A 21,685-nucleotide genomic window follows, 5' to 3' on the forward strand; every position below is an offset into this window, starting at 1 on the left:
CTCAGTGTCCACCTTTGTAACCTAAAGTCAGTTATAATGGTGACCTCCACTGCCGAGGCCTTTCGTGAGGACTTACTGAGACAGTAAGACCCCCAGGAAGCACAGAGAAAGGACCTGGCATGGATAAATTGTTGTACCTAACGACTTTGTTGACTTCAGGCCAGTCTTTTTTAAAAAGGTCTTCATTTGATTTCCAAACAAATGCTCTTGATTCTTCCAACTAAATCACTCCAGGCACGTCACTTCAGAAGCTGGGCGGATGTGCTGTAGGGGTTACATTAGGATGATTTTAACAAGCAATTGAAGTAACACCATGTAGCGGGGATGTGCTGGGTTGAGTCTTGCTTCTGAGAGACACATGCTGCATTTTTAGGAATTTGGTGAGTTGGTTGGTAACTTGACATTGGCCTTGGTGGGAGCCTCTGCACCTGGGAGCCTGGCAAACCTGCAGACAGGGGCTGCCTTCCCTCCCTGGCTGGTTGTTAACTATTTATACACCTCCTCTCCTGTGCCCATTTCCTTCTGAGAGGCACCAAGGTCCTTGGAGGGAAGATTCTGCCTATTGCCTGGAGTCTTGGTGAGATGGTCTTCAAGAACCTGAGGTGGAAAGAGCTACGGATTCCCTTACCTGCTGCCGTATGGCCCTGGAGGATGCGACCCATATACTTCATCCCCAGAAAGAGAGGGATGTCTGTCCAGCAAGTGGACAGAGGGACTAGGAGGCCATTCCTCCCCCTGCTGCTCTTCCCTGAGCCCAATTGTTCCAGATCTACCCCAGGGACACCAAGCCCCACTCTTGCCCGTCCATGACTCATCTTTTGCTAAGGTCACCTGCATTGTGCCTGTGTCCACCCACCCCCAGAGAGCTCAACAGAGCAGGTTCGCTGATTCCTGCCTGGTTGTAGGAGTCTGAGTCTCCTGGCTCTGGAATTACTTGGCAGGGAACAGTGGGACCGTCTGTCCCCAGAGGCAAAGTATGGAAGTGTCATCAGGCCTTTTAGTTTTAAAAGGGCTGCTTCTTCTGATGCCACCTCTTGAGTGAGGATGGATGGGGCTGAGAGTGCCTGAACCACCCGGCTCTTCTGGAGCACAGGCACCACACCTGCTAGGAGGAGATCAAAGCCCTCGGGGACCAAGATGGCCTGAGAGCTCAGAGGTCTGCAGAGTGAGTGTGCTTCAAGTGCTGATTTATCTTATGGTGACCACTGAATCCGGCTGGTACACGCCCACTAAATGCCTGATGAAATGAATGTGATGGGGAGGTGTGGATGCCTTTGGGGAACACAGGGCGGGGTCTGAGGATTTGCAAAGGGTGATCCTCCTAGTGCGACCCCAGCATTGAGTGCTGTCCTCATTGACCTTGGGATGTGTACTCTTGGCTGGCTCAGGAACTCTTGCCTCTTGGGGGGACCCCTTTGTCTGCAGCATGCTCACCCCAAGGACCGCCAGATCTCTCTGCTTCCCTTGTGGCTTGAGGCCCACAGCTTCTTAGTTTTGAGACATAAGCTCGGCAAACAGGCGGACTCTTGTGCCGCTGGGTTAGGGTCTGAGGGCTCTGGACTCAGAAGCGCCCACGGTTTTGCCCTGGCCAGAGGCAGAAGCCTCCAATCAACCTGCTGGAAACAGGACCACCTTGCCCTATCAGGGAAAGCAGGGAATCTCCATCTACACATGGAGCAGGGCCAAGCTCCTACAATTCTCCCCCGCGTCTCACTTTCCATGTGGGAGGAAAGAGGACCTTGGAAGCAGCTTGGGAGGTGACGGAGATTAATCACCTCCAACTCATCAGAATTCAGTCACTGTGGTTCTTGGGTGGCTCTGTCATGGTCTCTGCTTCCATGTTCTCTAAACAGGGGCTGGGCTGTGTGTTTGAAGACAGAATGTTCTGGAAGCCAGGGGAACATTCCAGGAGGGGCTCATTAATCACCACTGACCCCATCATGCAGTGTTCATTCCTATTCCACACAGACTTTGGTGAGTGCTGGAACGTGGAGAGAGGCTGTCGCTGGAAGTTCGGAAAACAGGCTGAGGGCACGGCACGGGGAGAGCCCTCCATTGAGAAGACCAGGAAGGAGTCGAATGTTGGTGCAGCAGGGGCACAACCGGGAGCCACAGTAGGAGTGGGGACCCCTGCTTCCCTGGGCTCCTGGACCCTTTCTAGGACACAGGTCACCCCAGCACCAAGAACAGCACCTGAAAAGTGCAGAGGAGTGCCACATGGCTCATGACACTAGGGAGGGCTCTGCCTAGTGTCTGCCGCAATGCCCGAGGAACAGTGAGGAGCCGGGAGCACCTGACCCGGGGGATGAGACAGGGAAAGAGGCCACCCGAGTCTTAGAAATTGCACTCTTCTCTTTTAATCTGTTTGTTCAATTCTGTTTGAATGTGCACACTACCGCTCTGTTTAAATTAGATGCCAAAATGATAGCAATCTGGAGGGGAGAAAAAAAGTTGTGGGTATGTTTTTATGTAACATTCTCTTTAACTTTTCTTATGCAAAAAAAAAAAAAAAAAAGTCAGCAATTTCCATAGCAACGGACCCTTCACCTGCTTTTCTAGAGATGGTTCAGGAATTAAGGACTATGCAGCAATGCCTGCCAGGGGACTGGATCTCAGAATTTTGTCTGGGGCTTTTCCAGGTGCAGGTAGCTTTAAACTGATTTTTGAGTAGACTCTAAGTGGCTTCTATTAACCCTATGGAGGGAGACCCAGATAAGGTCTTTAAGATTCTGTATACTTTTCCAACATTGTCTTTTTAATCCCCTCCTTATCTCTGCAGATTGAAAAACAGAATGTCCTAATGAACTCCTTGGTCCTGACTTAATGTTGTTCTCCCAGTAGTAATCACAGGAACTGCATCTGGAGAGCAATAGGAGTGGAGGTTGGGGGTCCTGGGCTGTGCCAGGAGGGACCACCAAGGCTAGCTGGGTCTTTTTTATTTTTTTGGTACTGGGGATTGAATTCAGGGGCACTGAACCACTGAGCCACATCCCCAGCCCTTTAAAAAAATATTTTATTTAGAGACAGGGTCTTGCTGAGTTGGTTAAGGCCTTGCTAAGTTGCTAAGGCTGGCTTCGAACTTGCGATCCTCCTGCCTCAGCCTCCCAAGCTACTGGGATTACAGTCAAGTGCCACCGTGCCTGGCTTGCTGGGTGTTTTTTCCAAACCAGAAAGACTTCTACTGTCACTATCACCAGCCAAAAAGGAGTGGAGAACACTTCTGTCTAAATGAGGCAGCTGCCTGAACGTGCCCCCCGCTGAAAACCAGAGCCAAGCCAGGGCCACACAGCCCTGGGAGCCTTCCCTTAGCATTCCCGTGAGGCTGTACCCCCCAGGGCCATGACAGCAGAGTCTGAAAGGGCTCTCACCCCATGGCGGTCTGTGCTCTCCCTACCCTGAGACACCGGGGCGTCTTTGTAGAACATGAAAGCTTCTCCCCCATAGTCACAGCTCGCCTCGCCCCAGCCCCGGCATCTGCTCTACGTTAATTAAGTGTGTTGTGGACCTTCCACCTGGAAGCAGCTCCTCAGGGAGCCGTGGGGAGTACAAAGGCACAGTGATGACTAGGAGGGAGCGCGGAGCAAATAGTCAAGTTTGGAAATCCATACACGGGAGTTCAAAGATGAAAAGCCACACAGGATCAGTTCTAAGACAATGTCACAGAGAGCTGGAGAAGGGAGGCTGGGATGGTACCTGACCTCAAGAGAAGACAGGATGAAAGAGGGTAGGGAGCCAAGTCCTGAGTGGCAAGAAGCAGCCTCTACTCTGAAGACAGAGACAATTCAGGCCCAGCCAACAGCAAGTGCCAAGGCCCTGGGGCAGGATGAGCGTCATACGTGGCCACAGGAAACAGGCAAGGCTTCAACACAAAGAGAACAGGAAAAAGCAGAAACAGGCTTGGGAGGTGACGGCTGGTGTGGGACTGCAGATCTCCACGGCCACAGGCCGTCCTGGAGATATTTCCCCAGATACCAGTACATTCAGGAGCTCCAAGAGGCGGATCTAATTGGATTGGGGTATTGTTCAGACATTGACATTTTTCAACAAGTTTTTTTCCCAACAAGTTTTTAAAACTAGAAAAGTTAGTATAAAAACTATAGAATAGTAGCATGAAAGCCTATCTGATCTCTAAGCAGTTTCACCTTTAAAATTTCACCACCTACACTTTCACCTTCTCTCTAAATATACACAAAGTGTGCAGGGGGTGGGGAACTTGGGGGGGGCTCTCTTTTTTTGAGCTTCTGGGCCATTTGAAAGTTACAGAGACAAGTTATTTCACTCCTAATGATCCACGTGCATTCCTAAAATCAAGTCGCTTCTTCCATAAAGAGAACAACCCAATTGCACCCAAGATATGTCAACAATATCAGTTAATACTGAGTCTATAGTAAGACGTCTTCAACCTCCAGGGCGGGGCTGGGGCGGTGGGAACAGTGTCACATGGTCTCCGGGTGTCCCTTGGGGGTGGTGAAATGATCTGGGCTCACAGATATCTGGTGGCTGTAGAGCATTGTGAGGGGACTGCATGCAGCTGAAGATGGTCAATTCTGTGACAGCTGACTTTCCCCCCTAGAAGCACCCCGATTGCTTCAAACATCCCCTTTGTAGCCTATTTAAATCCAGAGTCACTCATCACCTTTGCAACAACTTTGTCAGCTTCTGCTAACTTAGAGTGTCCCCTCGTCTCTTGTTTTTTAAGGCACTGGTACCTTTGAAGGGTCTGGGCTAAGTTTTCCTGGGAGAAAAGACCCTTTGGGATTTTCCTGATTGGATTCAGGTTGACAGTTTGGGGTGAGGACAGAGGCCGCAGGAAGGGCAATGGCGACAGCAGCCTATGGAACCCTTACCTGGGAGGAGAGCAGGGGACTGACTGCAGGGGAAAGAGAGAGGTGGGGCTGGGTTTCAGCACCTAAAGCAGGTCCCCCTTCCAAGTGGGCAGACCAAGGCCCAGGAGCCACCTGAGAGTGAGATGCTGAGGCAGGTGGACTTGGCACAGCTGCATCTGGGTGACACGGGGTGGGGGGTGAAGGCAGGAACAGAGGGGCGCATGCGGGGCCTCAGGCCTCTGTCCTTGGAAACATGCCCTCCACCATCCCCACGTGTCTGCAGTTCCACAGCCACTCCTGCTTGGCAGGGAGCTGATGGGTCTGCAGGTGGCTACAGGTGACACTAACAATCATTCACTTTTTAATTTTAGGAATATATATATAAAGTTTCAGCAGTTCTTGGTTAAATATAACTAACGTATGGCTACTGTTGAAGAGGAAATATCTATGTCGCAGTGGACGTCTGGTTTACTTGGGCCTCACATTGTGCCTATGCCATGGTCCAGCTTGCTCTCAAGCTGCCAGGTAAGCCAGAAGATCAGGCCACGCGGAGCAGGGTCACCTCTGGATGTCCACAGAAAGAGTGTAGATGGGGGGCTGGGGTATGGCTCCATAGTGGAGTGCTTACCTAGCATGGGTGAGGCACTGGGTTCGATCCTCAGCACCACATAAAGATAAACAAAATGATATCACTAGAAAGATTTAAAAGAACGATGAGCGTGGGTGAGAACTTAGCATCTCTGTCTCTCAAGGCCTCTCCGTTCTCTGTAGAATTCCTACTCCCTTATTTCCCCTCTATTTACAAAGAATTGACTTTCCAACATTTAATAGCCGGTTTTTGATACTTGCTGATACCAGTTCTTTGAAATACGATTGCTTATGATCATGGCTTGTTCTCTATATTAGTAGATCTTGAAGTTGTGGACATCACTGGATTTAATTCAGTGATAATTTCAAAACCCTTTACAAGGAGTGGATAAAGGCTTACAGACAGGTACAACAAATAAGTCCTATTTTGCAACCCAGAACTCATTGTTCAGCTTGAGTTTTGATACACATAAGCAGGAATATTTCTTAAAAAAAAAAAACAAAACAGAAAACAATGATGAATGTTCAGCTGCCAAGCTGAAGGATTTTCTACATTCTGAAGTATTCTATTTCACTTCTACAGCCTGAAATTTCTCACTCAAGTAAACAGACTCTGCTCCTAAACATTTATTTTATCTCTCTTTGCTAGAAACAGAAGCAGGTTTTCTCCCTGACAAACTTGTCCCAGGAGAACAAAATAAATGCTTTCCCAAATTGGAGCATAAATCTTCCCTAAATATCAGTGTGTGATAACGAGGATGCAGGAACAATCTCTTAAATTTCCTGAAGTCACAGCCAGGAGCGTGGCCTGGTCCACTCTGACAGCCCATCCAAGTTAGCTGGTCATCAACGTCATCATTATCTTCTGCACAGCCTTCATCCGCACCGTCCAACCCTCGCCTGGGACCCTGGGCCCTGAACTTCCCACTGTCCCAGGGACTCAGTTACCAGCTCCCTCATCGGGGACGCCTCACAGCAGGTTCTGAACAGTCGGCCTCACCTGGTGTGTTACATGTAGAAAGCCTGACCTGCCACAGCCCCCGTCCTGTCCCACACCAGGGAGAGTCCTGCAGGGCCCGAGTCCCCCATGTGTGGAACCAGGACCCTTCTGGTGCTCCTTGGGTGTTGCATTGGTAGAAGCCCACAGACCTGCAGGCAGCTTGTTTTTAGCCACAGAGGGAGCAGTTTTCTAGGCCATCCCCTGGCCCAGCCCAGGACACAGAGGCACGAGAAGAGGCCTCAGGAGTCAGGCAGCAGTGGGGTCTGGTTTGATGGGACAGAGGAGCAAGCAGTTTGTGGATGTGTGAGTGCAGGGAACTGGGCCTGGCCTGAGGGGCATTAGTGCAGGTGCCCACTGAGTGGGACAGCATTCTGCAGCAGCCGGCTCTCACGGTAGCCGTCACGCGAAATCCCCAACGGGCCTTGGTCAGATCTTTTGAAGTTTGAGAGAGATCGGATGCCTCTCTATGTAAAGATCATCTGGTCTTTAAAAAGAAGCATGAGCAAGCAGCTGGGCATCCGTCTTACCTAGCACCAAATTTGGGGAATAGACCTACTATGTGCACCATCTTATAAGGCACAAACCAGAAACTCACTTGCCCAGCCTCCTTTGCTGCCAGCATGAGGTCATGTGATTAGTCTCAGCCAATTGGCTCCAGCTACTGATTTGAAATAGGACAAATGGACGTGCTCTCTGGCAAAAGGGGTAGATTTGGGGTAGGAGATGCACGGCCCTGGCACCCAGAGCAAGGCCTCATGCAGGGGCTGTGACATGTGGTCCTCTCTGGGGAGGCCCCATGGAAGGGTCTGGTCATTACTCCAGGGTCTGAGGTTCTAACTCCAAATCTACTCCTCTTGAAGCCTGAGTCCCCAGCACCCTGTCCTACATGCGTTTCTGTCTAATCCAGCTAGCACTGATGCAGATGTTAACAACTAAGAACCACAGCTAAAGAGACCACGTACTCGTTCGATGTCTGAAGGCATTTAGGGACCAAACACAAAGCAATCAGGGGACTGGGCCAGAAGGCAGCTAGTTGTGACTTCTGCGTTACAGCAAGACTCCAACTCTAACTAAAGCCCCAGTGGGAGGACGGAGGGAGAACTCCTGGCCAGGCTGGGTCATTGCACATGGTGGGTATTGGAAAGGACCACAGGAGTCTTGGTAGACCACTTGCCCCTCAAACAACACCTCCCGCAGAAAGAGAAACCCGAAAGCACTGCTGCTGTGTTTAACACGTCACATCACAGTGCTGCGAAGCCACCAGACTTTCCCTCCAGGGGCGGACAGGAAGTGATCCCTGAAGGGGCACAACCCATGTGACTGTTCCCAAGGCTGCTACAGACCTCAGGGGCACTGTCCCTTGGCCTGCCTCTCCCTCCCCTCAGGCAGCTGTCAAATTCAGTCTCACCCTCCGCTGGTCCCCCACCCTTCCAATCAGTTTCAGCGGGCACGGATGGGAGCACAGCTCGGACAGATGCCCAGTCCCCAGATGGCCTTGACCAAGGCGTGCTGGGAACCGCCTCTGAATCATCGCCTCCTCCTGCCGAGAAAAGAGAGGCCCTTCTCCATGGATTTTCTGGAAGCTCCTAGGGTGTGAGGTCTCAGTGGAACAAGCTCCCCCAAGCTCCAGCTGAGATTCTTTCCTCGGCTAATGAGTCGAACGGGCACAGATCTCATTCTACAAGCGCAGAGTCTCCCAGGCCCCTTCACAGAGCTCATTTCTCTTGCAGACCATTATTTCATGAGATGGTGAAACAGTCTTGCTGAGCTAATGGTACCTCCGTGGCCAGCACCACTCATTCCCCACAGCCAGCCCCGCTTCCTCTGGCCCAAGGGCCCCCAGGGTCGCCTGGGAAGCATGTGCCTAGGCTAAAAGGATGCACAACAAGTCACCTGCGGGGGCCACGGAGACACGGAGGCAGACAGCTCCTTCCCAGTCACCTCACCACAGTGACGCATTGAAGCGGCTTCACGTGGAGACCTTGGACCATCTGTGAAAAGCTAAGGTCCCAGTGTCAGCTCTTTGGGTGGCGTGGGGAAGGCTGTTGGGGCCCAGTCAGTGGAGAATAACCAGCAGGTTTTCTTTATGAGGCACAGCCTCTTGATGGTATCCACTCGCTACTGAACCAGGGTCTCTCTTGCTTCAGACCAAGGAGCCTGGAGAGAGCAAGGGCAAACCTGCTGAGGTTGCACTGTGGACCCCAATCTGGGTGTCCCCAGCTTGCTTATTAAAAAAGACAAAAAAAAAAAAAAAAAAGGAAATAAAAATGGTGGGGGAAATGTCAAGTGTTTCAGAGAGATGGAAAGCAGATTGGCAGGTTCCAGTGACCTGGGGGAGGGGCAGGGGGAGGAGCGATGTGATGGGAGTGGGGCTTTCTTTGGGACAGTAAAGATATTTGGGGACTAGATGGATGTGGAGGTTACTGTGAGCATACTAAGTGTCATGGAATTTTTCACTTTAAAGTGGCTGATTTATTTTTATGGCAATTTCACCTGAATTAAAATAAATAAATAAAGGAGAGGCATCGAGAAGGATATCCCTGGTCCCGGGTCTAGGAGCTCCCAGGATTTGCAAACTTTCCATTCTCTCCAAAGATGATTTTTACCAGCATGTTTTGAGAAAGCCACTCATCAGTTTTTTAATGTAATTTTATTAAAAATAAACAGACATCAAACCCCCAAATCAGTGTTGTGTTACTTGATTTTCTTCATAGGGCACAAATATCAGTGTTTGGCTCTAAAGAAAAGGAAAATACACTATTCAAAATTCAAAAGAAGAGAAATTCAAAGACACTGCATAATACACTGAGCGTTTAGCCAAGACAATAAAGAAGGCCAAAGAAAAACGCTAGGAATAGAGGGCTAAGGGATGGAGGCCGTCCTCACTGAGCTCCGAGTCCAGTCAAACCCAAGGTTGCCTCTGAGCTCAAGATCACATTGAGAAAATGAAAGGAATGGCACCTGGCCACACAGTGTCCCTTGGTCCTGAGGACGCCCGGAAGGCCCAGTGCAGCCAGGGGGATGCCAAGGAAGCCCCTGCCAGGCTTGCGGGCAAGGCCTTCCTTCCTGCAAGGCCGAGCTGTGTTAGGAGATGCACTTTCTTTTCCACCTCAGCCCCCCTGCTTCCGGTGTGGACCACTTGCAACTGGGGAGTTGACCTTCACGGTGGTGCTGCCATCTGTGAGCCCTGGGGCATCCTGGGTAAGGGTGGTGGTGGAGCATGATGGGAAGGTCTCCAGTTCATGGTGGCCTGAGTGGCTGTCCCACTCCTGCTCACAGTTAGTGTGCTTGTAAGTCATAGGTTCTCAAAGTGGCAGGAGCAGCACTAGGGTGTCACGACAAAGTCACAGGTCGGGTGGGTCACATTCTAGGATACTGGGATATTAACAGAATTCTGGGCCTGGGCGCCGCTAAACCCATAATACCAGAGATCTTATTAGAAAGACGAATCCTCTGACTCAGCCCTAAATGTCAGCAACCCTAACAGTGAGTGTGGCAATTTTCACTGTTATAAGACCTATAGGTTTTCTGGTGCCCACGAGAGGTAGAGAACCGCTGCTTTAAGCTACTGTTGCTTGGGTGCCGGTGACTGTTGAGAGCCACAGCCGAAGGGGCCCCAGCAAACTTCCAGCTGCCAGCAAACTTCCAGCTGCCAGCAAACTTCCAGCTGCCAGCTGATGATTGGCTCACAGCGGCCCCAGCAAACTTCTAGCTGCCAACTGATTGGCTCCTCTGTGGTGATGCTCATTGGACTGTTTCCCCGCCCTTTCAGACCACGGAGCTGCTCATTGGGGGACTTTTTTTGGCTCTGCCCACGCGACCCAGCCAATCGGCCTCAAGAGCAGGAGTAGTGGGGGAGGTTGAGGAGCCGGTGGGCTCTGAAGTTGGGCAGTTGGGCTCTGAAGGTTTTTCCTGAGGAGCTGTGTGGTGTGCTGTGTGTGTTCTAAAAGTAAAGTTCGTTTCTTTTGACAAGTGGCTCCTGAATTGTGCCCAGCCAGACTGCGGCAGGTGACTGTAGCAGAAAGCCTTCCAGCTGTCACACCCTGGCCCCAGAGGAGCAGCCATATCCCTTGGGGGTCAGGGTGAGTGGGACATGGAACCGTGGCACTGAGTCAGATGGCATCTGTGTGCCTCTGAGTTGCTGGCCCAGACCACAGATGGTAAAGGCGCCCTCCGCAGCCCACAGAGCCCGGCAGCAGCCCACTGCGTGCCTGCTTTATCCTCATGCCAAAGCTAGCTTTCTCTTTCACTGGCTTCTGTGCCCTTATCCTGCAGGGACACGTGGGGACTAGGTGAGGACCGGCCTTCTCGCCCTGGGGTCTCCTGGTCACTCGGCTCCACCCCCGCTCCTGCTGAGCCGGGCCCAGGACACCTTGAAATGCTGCCTGCCCCTGGTGTTTTATCAGAGACAGAGAGAAGACCACCGTCTCCTTCCTCTCTGATGTCCCGAGCTTCTCAGGGTCCATGTCAGCACTCACGCAGCCTTTTCAGGGTCCCTCCAACATCTCACTCCTTCCGAGTCTGATCTTGATCTATTTCTTACTTCGTTCTCAGTTTGGGACACCAGGGAGGGGCTTTCTTAGGGCAGACAGGGAAATAAAACAAAGAAAAAACTCTGTGGGCTTCCAGAAAATACTCTGCTGCCTGATTTGGTCTGTTCCATCGGAAAGTCCCCAGTTACAGAATCATAGGTTTGTTGGTTACTTTGGGACTGGTTGGTTGGGCTTACTTATTCTGATATAATATAAGCTTTTACAAAAAGTGGCTCCAGGAAAGTTTTGTTTGGGATTGCAAATCAAGTAAGATGAAGGTTCTTCATGAGATCTCACTGGCTCCACTGCCCACGGGCCCTTCAGGCCAGTCTCCATTGTATTTGACCTTAAGAAGGGTTTCAGGCTCTTCTTCACCATTTGTGCCTGTACCCACATCAGTGTAACACGCTGGCTGTACGGCTTGAATACTGGGGGAAATGACGGTGTACTAAGAAGCACAGGGTGGTGAGATATCATTTATCCCATCGAAACACCCCCTGTGTAAGGTGGGCTGATGGACAGCTACAGCTACACGTCCATAGTAGGCTTAGTGGGAATGGGGTGCAGGGGGAGGAAACAGTCTTTTGAACTCTTTGGAGATCAGCAGCCCACGTGTCTGCTGAGGAAAGGCCTGGCTGTCTCCGCACCCCGCAGCCCAGCTGAGCATGAATGGGATGTTCCCCTGTCGCCCTTTTATGTTGTGGTTGTTAATTAAGAGCATTACAGCTATGCATAGTAGTCAGGCTCATTCGACAAAGTCACACATGCACGGAGTCTGATTTCCTCCCTATTCTCTCCCCTCCCTTTCCTCCTCTCTTCCCTCCCTCTATTCTCCTTCCCCTACTCATCTCCCTTTGGCTCCTCCACTCATTTTTTGCAGGGTAGTTTCTACATGTACATAAAGGTGCGATTCCCCTTGGTATGTTTATATGTGCACAACATGTGATTTTGTTAGATTCATTCCATGTTTCCTCCCCTTTCCCATGCCCCCTTCCCTCCCATCTTCCCTAGAATTTCCTGATATCTGATCCCCTTTCCACTTCCACCTTCTTTCCCCCCAGCTTCCACGTAGGAGGGAAAACATTCGGCCCTTGGCTCTCTGAGTCTGGCTTATTTCACTCAACAGGATGTTCCACAGTTTCATCCATTTGCGGGCAAATTCCATAATTCCATTCTTCTTCATGGCCGAGTGAAGCTCCGTCGTGTGCGTATGCCGCATTGTCCTTATTTATTTATCAGCTGATGCACACCTAGACTGGTTCCATAACTTGGCTCTTGTGAATTGTGGGGCTATAAACATTGATGTGGCTATATCACTACAGTACATTGATTTTAATTCTTTTGGGAAAATACCAAAGAGTTGGATAGCTGGGTCATATGGTGATTGCATCCCTAGTTTTTTGAGGAATCTCCAAACTACGTTCCAGAGTTGTTGTGCTAATTTGCAGTCCCAGCAATGGATGAGTGCACCCTTTCCCCCGACATCCTCACCATCTGTTGTTGTTTGTGTTCTTGATAACTGCCATTTTGACTGGAGTAGATGAAATCTTAGCGTCGCTTTGATTGGCCTTGCCCTGATTGCTAGAGATGCTGGACATCTTTTCATATCTCTGTTGGCCACTGTCTGTCTGCAGGCAGCTGCCATGTTGGATTCTCCCACCCACTTTGCATTACACAGTCTAATGGGCTTTGTTGGCTGGATTCAGTCTTGAGCTCTTCCGTCTGAGAAACACCGACACTGGTCCATCAATTGTGAGAGCCAGGCATTTGGCTGAGCACCTGGTCCAGGAAAGATTCATTAACAGCTAATGAAATGAAGTCAACTGACGTGTGGCCCCCTTTTCTGCCAAAGCCTTGTCAAGGATGGGTTCCATCTTTGCACATTCCTCTCTGATTTATCGCAGCCTTTTTCTTATTGTTCTTTTCTCTTTAAAGTAGGGACATTAAGACACGCTTCTTATAACGTTTAGATGAACCAGATGTGGTAGTTGTTCTTTGGTAAACATGAAATTGGCCTTGATTTCGATGACGCATGGCCATTATCTGCAGCCAACATCTGGGAAAGAGCATTTCAAAGAAACAGAGCCCCTTGCACTGCTGAGCAGAGCTGTCTTGCACATCCCCAGCGGCTCTTATCACATGCACAGGGTACATCTGGGACTCACTGAGACTCTCATGGTGAGACTGAGAAGAAATTGGTTATGACCCCTGGTTGTAGGAACCTACCTGGTGAGCAGCCATTTGTTCCCCTCAGAGTTTTTCCATGTCGGAACTGTTAATTGGCATTTAGGGCTGGGATACTCTTTGTTGGGGGAGGCAAAGAGGCTGTCTTGTGGATTGTAGGGCACCTCCTCCCACACATGGCCTCCACCCACTGGAAACTGGTAGCAACTTCCTCCCAATTTAGACAACCAAAATCATTCCAGACATTGTCACAGATCTCTGCCCAAGTGCAGGTAAAACTGCTCCCTGGTTGAGAACCTCAGTTGACCTCAACAAACACAGTGGCTTCCCTCCTCCCAGAAACTGTTGAGGTTGCTATACCGACTAGAGGTCATCAGCTAGCAGACTCCCAGTCCCTCTCACAGCTCTCAGTCAGGAGCAAGTACAGTGCAGCCTCTGCGACTTTGAGAAAAAATATGCATGTTAATAAAATGTGGGAATAAAAAAGTTAATATTTATTCATGCTTAATGTGTGCCAAGCATAAGTTAAAATTCTATTTCAGTTAAGTTTCACAGTATCTCTGTACATCGGGGCTATTCTCTGCATACAGAAAGTGAGCATAGAGAGGGGCTCAGGAACCAGTGGTGCTGGCTTTGAACCTGGCCATCTGCATGTGCTGTGCTGCAGCTGGGTGGATGGATGTCACTTCTATTTGCTGCCCGGTGCACAAATCCTCCTCCTGCTAGCAGCTGTACTTCAATTTTCTCTTTCCCAATGACCCCATATACACTTGTGGTCAACATGTTTTGGTGAGATCGATTCACCACTTCCAGCTCCAAGAGTAGCCTGGTGAATTAGCAAGCTTACATCAGCCGGTCACGGTAAATGGGTAAATGGACAAGATGTGGGGGTGTGGCCCCAACCAGGCCAAGGCAACTCAATTACAGGACATTTACTGGACTTATTATAGAAGAGAAGGTCTACTTATCTCAGCACAGCCACCGGAGTCATCATGCAGAGCTGGTGAAATATGTACAAGAGGGAGGTGAAGGATGGAGACCTCATAGCCCAGGGGTGCCAGTCCAGCCCAGGGACACTGATGCCTGAATCCCCTGGCCTTTCAGTCTTGGGGGAAACCTCCATTTTAGTTCAAGCAGACTCTGTTTGTGTGTGTGGGTTTTTTTTGGCAGTGTTGAGGATGGAACCCCGGGCCTCACATATGCTAGGTGAGGGCTTGACCGCTGGGCTGTCCTCCCAGCCCCACCTTTCTGTTGTAGGTTAGCTCAAGTTGCAACTGGCACATTCCTCAATGCTCAGAGGTGGTCTGTGCATCTGTAGAGCAGCTGCCGGGAGGATCGCCGGCTTTTCATGAGAGGACGACCTGGCCGCATCGCACTAACATTGCCTGGGAGCTCGGAAGACTTGTCCAGCCCCAGTCTCCAAAGGAGCCGACTGTGCCTCTCAGGACCCACAGATTCCGTCCTGGCTGTCATGCGCTGGAGCAGAGGGGAGGCCCACATGCTGCTTTAGCCTGGAGTGAGTTCTATTTTTAAAGGTCTCTCTGTAAATCACCTCAGAAAAGCAAGTGCATGGTGACTCGCGGTACCAGGGGTGGGTGTCACAGAGAAAGGTGAGACACGGTCCCCTTCTCCCTGCACATTGTCCTCAGGGGCATTGCCCATGGAGTGGCAGCTGCTTCAGGTGCCAGAACCCTGGGCCTTTCTAGCTGGGGTTCTCCAGGTGAGACGGCAGAAGAGGAAGGTCCTGGCTAGGGGTGCTAAAAGGGCAGAGCCAGGCTGAGACCAGGGGCTCCACTCTGGGACTGCCCGGCGCACAAAGGGACTGGCAAAAGGAATCCAGCCCTGTGGGCAGCGAGGTGGCCAGACAGGAAACAGCCCATGTGGCTGAGATCCACAGCTGTCCCCATCCTCCCTGACACCACATCCTACTCCTGCCCCATGAGGTCTCCACATTCAGGCCTTTCCAAAACAAGTTTATGGTGCCTCTAGAGTAGACTGGAGCCAGCGGGTCCTGGGGAAAACTAAGAACTAATATACAGAAGCAACATGGTCCACGTCACCAAGAGCCTGGGAACAGGCTGGACCAGCAAGGGGCTACAAGGGCCGATCTTCAACAAAGGGGGTGCAATCTGATGGCTCTCGAACCAGCAGTGCTTCTCATCTTTAGCCAAGAGCCCATTTCAGCTAATAAGGAGGTTCCAAGACATTGAGAATTCAGATGTCCCATGTCCAGGAACCCCTGAGCGGTAATACCATGTCACATACAGGACGTGTCCTCAATGCTGAGCTACATCAGGGTACTGGCATGTGGCATGCTCTTTCTGCAGTCCTTACTCTCCTGAGACTGCTCCCCTCTCCAAAAACCTCCCAGTGGAGAGACTGGGTCACAGGTCCACTTACACAAGCGTTAAACCATGTGCCCTGGAGGAGCCTGTGGTTTGGGGAACTCAAGAATGAAACAACTTTTAAGTGGGTTAAGGAATGTGAAACAAAGGGCTGGGGGCGGGGGCTCTGGTTCCCCTCTCCTTTCACAGAGCTGGAGTTGATTTCATGTTCTGATGTTTCCCACAACAGTCGGGCCGCTCTCTGGTGCCGCGGAGAGGCCGCTGCCTGGCAACCCAGATGTGCTTACGGGGAGCTGAGGAGGGGCTGGGGCTGCGCTATTTCTCCACTTCTTCCCAAGCAGAAAGAAAATTATTCCTTTCCTCTTTTCCAGAACACATTTACAATGACAAGCCATGGGAGACGGACGTGAGGGCTTCCTTAAGCGGCCTGCAGCCGGGGAAAGACTTTGAGACTGAGTGTGGGAAAACGAGTTCCTAGAATTTTCCTGAGTTTGCTCCAAATTTGTATTCAATGCGAACTTGACTGTGTTTTAGGGTCTCCTCCTCCTGACGATGAGTCTGGGAAGAGGCCAGACCGTCCTTGATCCCGCAGACTGATGTCCAGTGGAAATGAAGGGCCAGCTTTTGCAGAGTCTTCACATCCTCAGACATTAAAGCAGCCAGGGAAAAACTGACTTGCTGAAGCTGAATTATAGTAGCATGGACACAGGCCCTGCTTCGTAAGGAGAGCAGCAGTCCTGAGAGCACCTGTCTAGACTCAGGCTGGAGGGGAAGGCTCGAGCTCCCCTTTGTAGCTGGGCCCTGCTGCAGTCCTGCCAAGGGCACGCAGCTTTCAGAAGAGCCACCTCAGGGGACGCATCTCCTCCAGAGGTGCTGAGCACTCCTCCTGCCTCTCACCCAGGTGGGGGCCTAAGAATGTGACCTATTTGCAAACAGGATCTTTATAATTAGTTAAGGATCTCAAAATGGCACCCTTCTGGATCAGAGTGAGCCCTAAATCCAGTGATGGCTGTCCTTACATGAGAAAAGATGGGGGGTCTGGGGCACATACATGTATGAACACAGAGGTGGATACTGAAGGTGTAGCCACAAGCCAAGAGACATGGAGGCTCACCATGGCTCAGAAACTAGAAGCAGAAAGAAGGACTCTTATCCTTGGAGGGAGTGTGGCCTGGCCAGCACCTTGATTTTCAACTTCTGACCTCCAGAACTTCGAGGAAAGGAAGTTCTGTAGCTTCAAGCCACCAAGTTTGGAGTTATTTGTTACAGCAGCAGCAGGGAACTGATACATACTTCTGCTCTCAGCCATGACTGGTGCAGGAGACGTCTGGCAGCCTACAGAGAAGGCAGGTCTGCCTGGGCAGCTGAAATATGATTCTGATGTTCACACATACAAGCGAAAAGACTGTAGTTACAAGCCCACACTTCTTGCTTCTCTTCAAAAACCACTGAATCTGGTTGCTGTGGTCTTAACAGCCTGCACACCAACAGTCGCTGGGTGTAGGTGAGTATTTGCCTCTCCAGAAATGGCATGCGAACTCCTGCTTGCTGTGGTCCCTGGCCATTTCAGCTCCTAGTGTCCATGGAGCCACGTGCACTAAAGCCTGGCCACCAGGAGAAGGAGGGGCATTGGGCTTAGAGCTGCGTAGCGTACTGGAGAATCAGTGCCACTGTCACCACCATCTGATTCAGGACATCCTCAGCACCTCAGAAAGAACCTCCGAGGCCATCAGCAGTCACTCCCCACTGCCCCCGACCCCTGTTCTGGCAATGGTCTACCTCCAGTGTCCATGGATCTACCCATTCTAGGTACCTTACGAGTAGGATCGTGCTACATGTGGGCTTCTTGGACTGGCTTCTGTCACCGCGCGTCACCTCTCCCAGGTCCTGCATGCTGTAGTGGGTTTCATTCCTCTTAAACCTGAATCACCTTCTGCTTGATGGCAGCAGCCTCTTTAGTTGCTGGCTCGTGGGTGATGGCCCTGGGGTGGTGGTCCTGGTGGCTCTAAGGCTCAGTGCTGCAATGCACCTTGTGTGTGTGGTGTGGTTGTGCAGACGCCCCCTCCCACAAGCCCTTGCCCTGGGCTGGCTGGGAACGCAGTGTGTCTGCAATGGGTCCACCTTACAAAGTCTTCTGGGAAGAGGTGGAAGGCACCCTGTGAACCCCACCTGGATTCCCTGGTCACACAGTTAAGTTTTAGGAACAAATCCACGTATAAACCTCGTCTGGCTGGGAAACATCATGCTCATCCCAGTGTTCCCATATGAAAAGTCTGACAAGCCCTCCCCCGACTAAGACACATCTCTGAAAGCTTTCTTCCCTGCCCAGTGTCTCTATTGATTGATTGAAACACACTAGGAACAGATCTCGTCTGCTAAGCCCACATGGTGACATGGTGGGGACCTTAGATGGTAATCACACTGGTCACTGCTTCACCCACTAGCTGGCCAGTACGGAACTGAAGGATGGGGAGGTCCTTCTTCCAGGAATTGGGAAAGACGGGTGCACAGGGCGTGCCTGCTGCTCTCTACTCTTGGGGTCCTGCCTCAGCGGGCAGGGCTGCCAAGGACAGGGTGCTCTTCCTGGCACAGCCTCTGCCCCTCCAATCCTCAGGGAAGGCTCCTCTTCCCTTCACTGTGTTTCCGAAACTCAGATCTTAGGACTGATGGCCTGAAGGTGCCATTACCAGTCCTGGTGCATGAGGTCTGCCCAGCAGGGCATCGGGAAGCTGGGCACACTGCCGTTCTGTTCTGCTGTTCTTTCAAAGCCAGAAACATGAGCAGATGGAAGGTGAGACTGTGCCTTTCCTCTGCTGGGGCGTCAACTGTGCCGCACTGGCACCAACCTCAGGGGCACATGACTGGAGAAAGGAGCTGAGGTCCAGAGGAATCCAGAAACTCGGGGGCTCCAAGATGGGAGGTTGTGTATCTCCTTTGCCTCTTGGACATGGACGGGGTCATGTAGGAACACGCAAACCACTTATTTACCAGAGCATCACTGCTGGGTGCCACCGTGTCCCTAGCATGCCCCAAGTGCTGGGATGTGGCATGGTCCTGTGGACCCCACCTTGGAGCCTCTAAATGGGGAGGGAGACAACCCATGTGGATGGCGAGAGTGGGAGACCATGAAAAGAGAACCTAAGGGGAAGGGAGCTGTGGAGAGGCTGGGAAGGGGGCAGGGAGAGCCACCCTGAGTGGGTCACCTGGAAGCAGGTGCGAAGGAAGCACCTGGCAGGAGGTGCTTCAGGCAAAGCCCTGGTGGGGGGAGTGCTCTTCCAGACTTAGAGTCAGGCCTAGTCCCTTAAAAATGTTTGTGCATCTATTACAAACCCAGCGCTGCCCAGGTGCTGGTGAGGTAGGGAAGAACAGGCGTGGTTTGCCTTGAATTTATGCTGAGACACAGAGCTCTGTCTATTTACCAGGCACAAGTTCACGTTAGCAGCAGGGGCATGATCTCCCACTCGCAGAGGATTCTCCATGACTCCCCTAGCTTCCCTCACAAGAAGCTGTGGATGGTTACAAATGGAGGACAAGTCCCCTCCATCTCTATGAGCTACACATTTCAAGTAAGCAAGCTTACTTTAGCCGAGAGAGCGGGAGGCAGCACACCGCTGCTTCCTTCCGTAGATGTCCTTTGCCTAAGTAGAAGGCAGAGGTCCAGTGGCCTCCAGTCCCCTCTGCACACCTGCAGGGTCAAGGCCCACTGTGCAGCCCAGGAACTGCACCTGGAGTCAAATGGGCACTGCCTCCATCAGAGGGGTGAGTCTGTACACTCGGTCTGAAGCTGATCTGTGGGGCACAGTCCTACGGAAGAAGTCCCCGCCTCTGCACTCCAGGGTCTTCAGGAGCACCCGGCACTCTGAGAAGTCAAAAGGAGGTTTCAGAACGGATGGCCCTGACTGCCGATATATTCTGAACAACCGTGGAATCGTGCGTAATGCCTGCTGCTCAGGAATCTTGGTCTTTATTTTAAGGGGACTCAGTCAGTTACAAGATCAGACATCCCAGAAAAGGAAGGTTTATGATGCAGATTTGACATTGGGTTTTTGGTTTTGGATGTATTCAATTAAACGAGAATGTATCTTGCCCAAGCCACGTGTCAAGGACTGAAGATGGACCAGGCGCTCACCCCACCCAACCAACATGCTCACGGCGTTGGTGAAACACCTCTGCATGTGCCTTTTCACACCCGCCAGCAATTACGATACTTCATTTTCTAAAATAGGCTTCCAAGATAAATCATAGCTAGGAAGCAGAGAGGTCCCCTCCTCCACCCCTTGACTCTGAGTCTCAGGACTCGCTGGATCATAAAGCCCGGGTTGCCTTTTAATTCAATCTATGGAGTTGCAAACATAATCCAGGCTATTCCTCTGGCCCGTGAAGAGTGGCATTTGTGTGACAATTCTGTAGCAGTGATTTCCGCCAAGATTCACAGATGTTATGGGTCCCACAGAATTTTGGAGAATTCCAGGTGCCCTGAACTTGTAGCCTTGTTGGTGACTTCATCGTGCACAGGGACACCAGAGAGAGCCTGAGTCTCTCAGTAAGGAAAGAGACCCAGGGTCTCCCGTGCCCGCCCGCTGTGAGCTCCCCCATAGAGAGGACCCAGTGCTCTGAGCCTGAGTGGATCCCTCCACGTCCCCAGTGGCTGTAGGTAGATACACAGGTTTCAGCCACCTCTGTGCTTGCTGAGAGGAGCCACAGTGTTTCCCAGAGCCCAGGGCCTCGTACCAACTTCACTGTGAGGCCGTATCGTGGAAATCCCCTTAGATTGTTTGCTTGCTGGATATTTTCCCCTAAAACAATGATTTTAAGCATGAAACACCTTTTAATTAAGATTAAGTATGTTCTCCAGTAAGGGTAGAGTTGCTCCCTCAGGCCTCCAAGCACAGGGGCAGCCGCTCATCCTTCACCCTAACGTCTGACCCCAGTGTCTCCTGCACCCATGTTAGAGCTGAATGTGGGGGTGCAGGCCTGCATTCCCAGCTGCTGGGGGGTGGGTGAATCTGGAGGATGGTGAGCTGGGCCAGCCTGGGCAAGAGAGCAAGACCCTGCCTCAAAAAAAAAAAAAAAAAAAGTTCGATTGTGACCAACTAACAAAACCTTCCAGTTGTCCATATCTCAGAACAAGGCAAGTCCTTACGAGGGTCTGTGAGGCTCTGAGTGACCTGGATCCCAGCTCTTCCCTGAACCTACCTGCACCTCCTTCCATTCTATTTCACCCACAATGGTCCCTTACATTCCTGCAACCAGAAAGCAAGCTGCCTCCGGGCCTTTGCACCTGTTGCTCCCAAGACCATGTTTGACCCCCATGCCACCTTTACAGCAAGGCCTGCCCTGGCTGCAGCCTTCTCTAAGTCACAGGCTCGGCAGGCTCCATTCCTCTCCCCTGGCTCATGCTTCTCATCACTTATTACTGTATGCAGCATTACTTCCTTATTTTGATTATGTTCATCTTCCTCCCCAAGAGCACAAGCCCCACACGGGGAGAGAGCTGTGCTGTTTCCTTTGCTGGCGCACACGCATGCCTGGCAGATGGGAGCAGTAAACATTCACTGAATACAGATCCATCCACAGGAGAGAGACATGATATCCACAGTGAAGACAGAAACCTCTTCATCAAAAGAAAGCGACTTTGAACACGAACAGCGGAGGGAAATGAGCCACATTTAAAAACTCCAACAGACAAGGCCAGGGCTGGGAGATGGACCTGTCTTTCTTCTGGTTTGCTTCTTCTACCATAAAAGCAAGGTGTGGGTAGCTGTTCTCCAAGTGTTTAGGGTGTGAGGACCAAGGCTGCTCCCTGTAGAATCAGCTGAATGAGAGCTACACCCAGACCGTGGGGACACTGATCTGCATCATGGTGACTGGCATCCTGCATCGTGCACCCCTGGAGTGCGCAGCTGTCGGCCCGCAGAGGCTGGGAGCCTTTCCAGCTGGAGGGTCTGCCATTCACAAGGCCAGCTTCATTGAGGCCTGGGTTCCCTCCCCCTGACCAGATGCCAAGCTCTTGGAGGGCTTCTGAGACACCGTGTGGCTATGGAAGCTAGTGTCCCTGAAGACCTGTTGATATCTGGATACATGCGAGACTGGGAAGGAGGGCAGCCTTCCAGGTGGTGGTAATGATCTGCTGTGGTGACTTCTCTGTCCTTAGGCTTACATGGCCGGGCACTTGCTCAAACTGGGCAGTTTTTCCTAGGGACTGGCCTT

At 51.4% G+C, this 21,685-nt stretch overlaps 1 protein-coding gene and 1 pseudogene across 1 annotated transcript in view; one reads left to right on the forward strand and one right to left on the reverse strand.

The window, feature by feature from the left end:
• Tmem132c (transmembrane protein 132C) overlaps positions 1-21,685 on the reverse strand; it is a 180,584-nt gene that overhangs the window by 146,784 nt on the left and 12,115 nt on the right. The gene's annotated exons all lie outside the window — the stretch shown is intronic.
• On the forward strand, positions 5,758-5,898 carry LOC143384257 (small nucleolar RNA SNORA40; annotated as a pseudogene).

The sequence above is a fragment of the Callospermophilus lateralis genome, chromosome 1 (genome assembly GCF_048772815.1).
Source record: "Callospermophilus lateralis isolate mCalLat2 chromosome 1, mCalLat2.hap1, whole genome shotgun sequence".
Lineage (NCBI taxonomy): Eukaryota > Metazoa > Chordata > Mammalia > Rodentia > Sciuridae > Callospermophilus > Callospermophilus lateralis.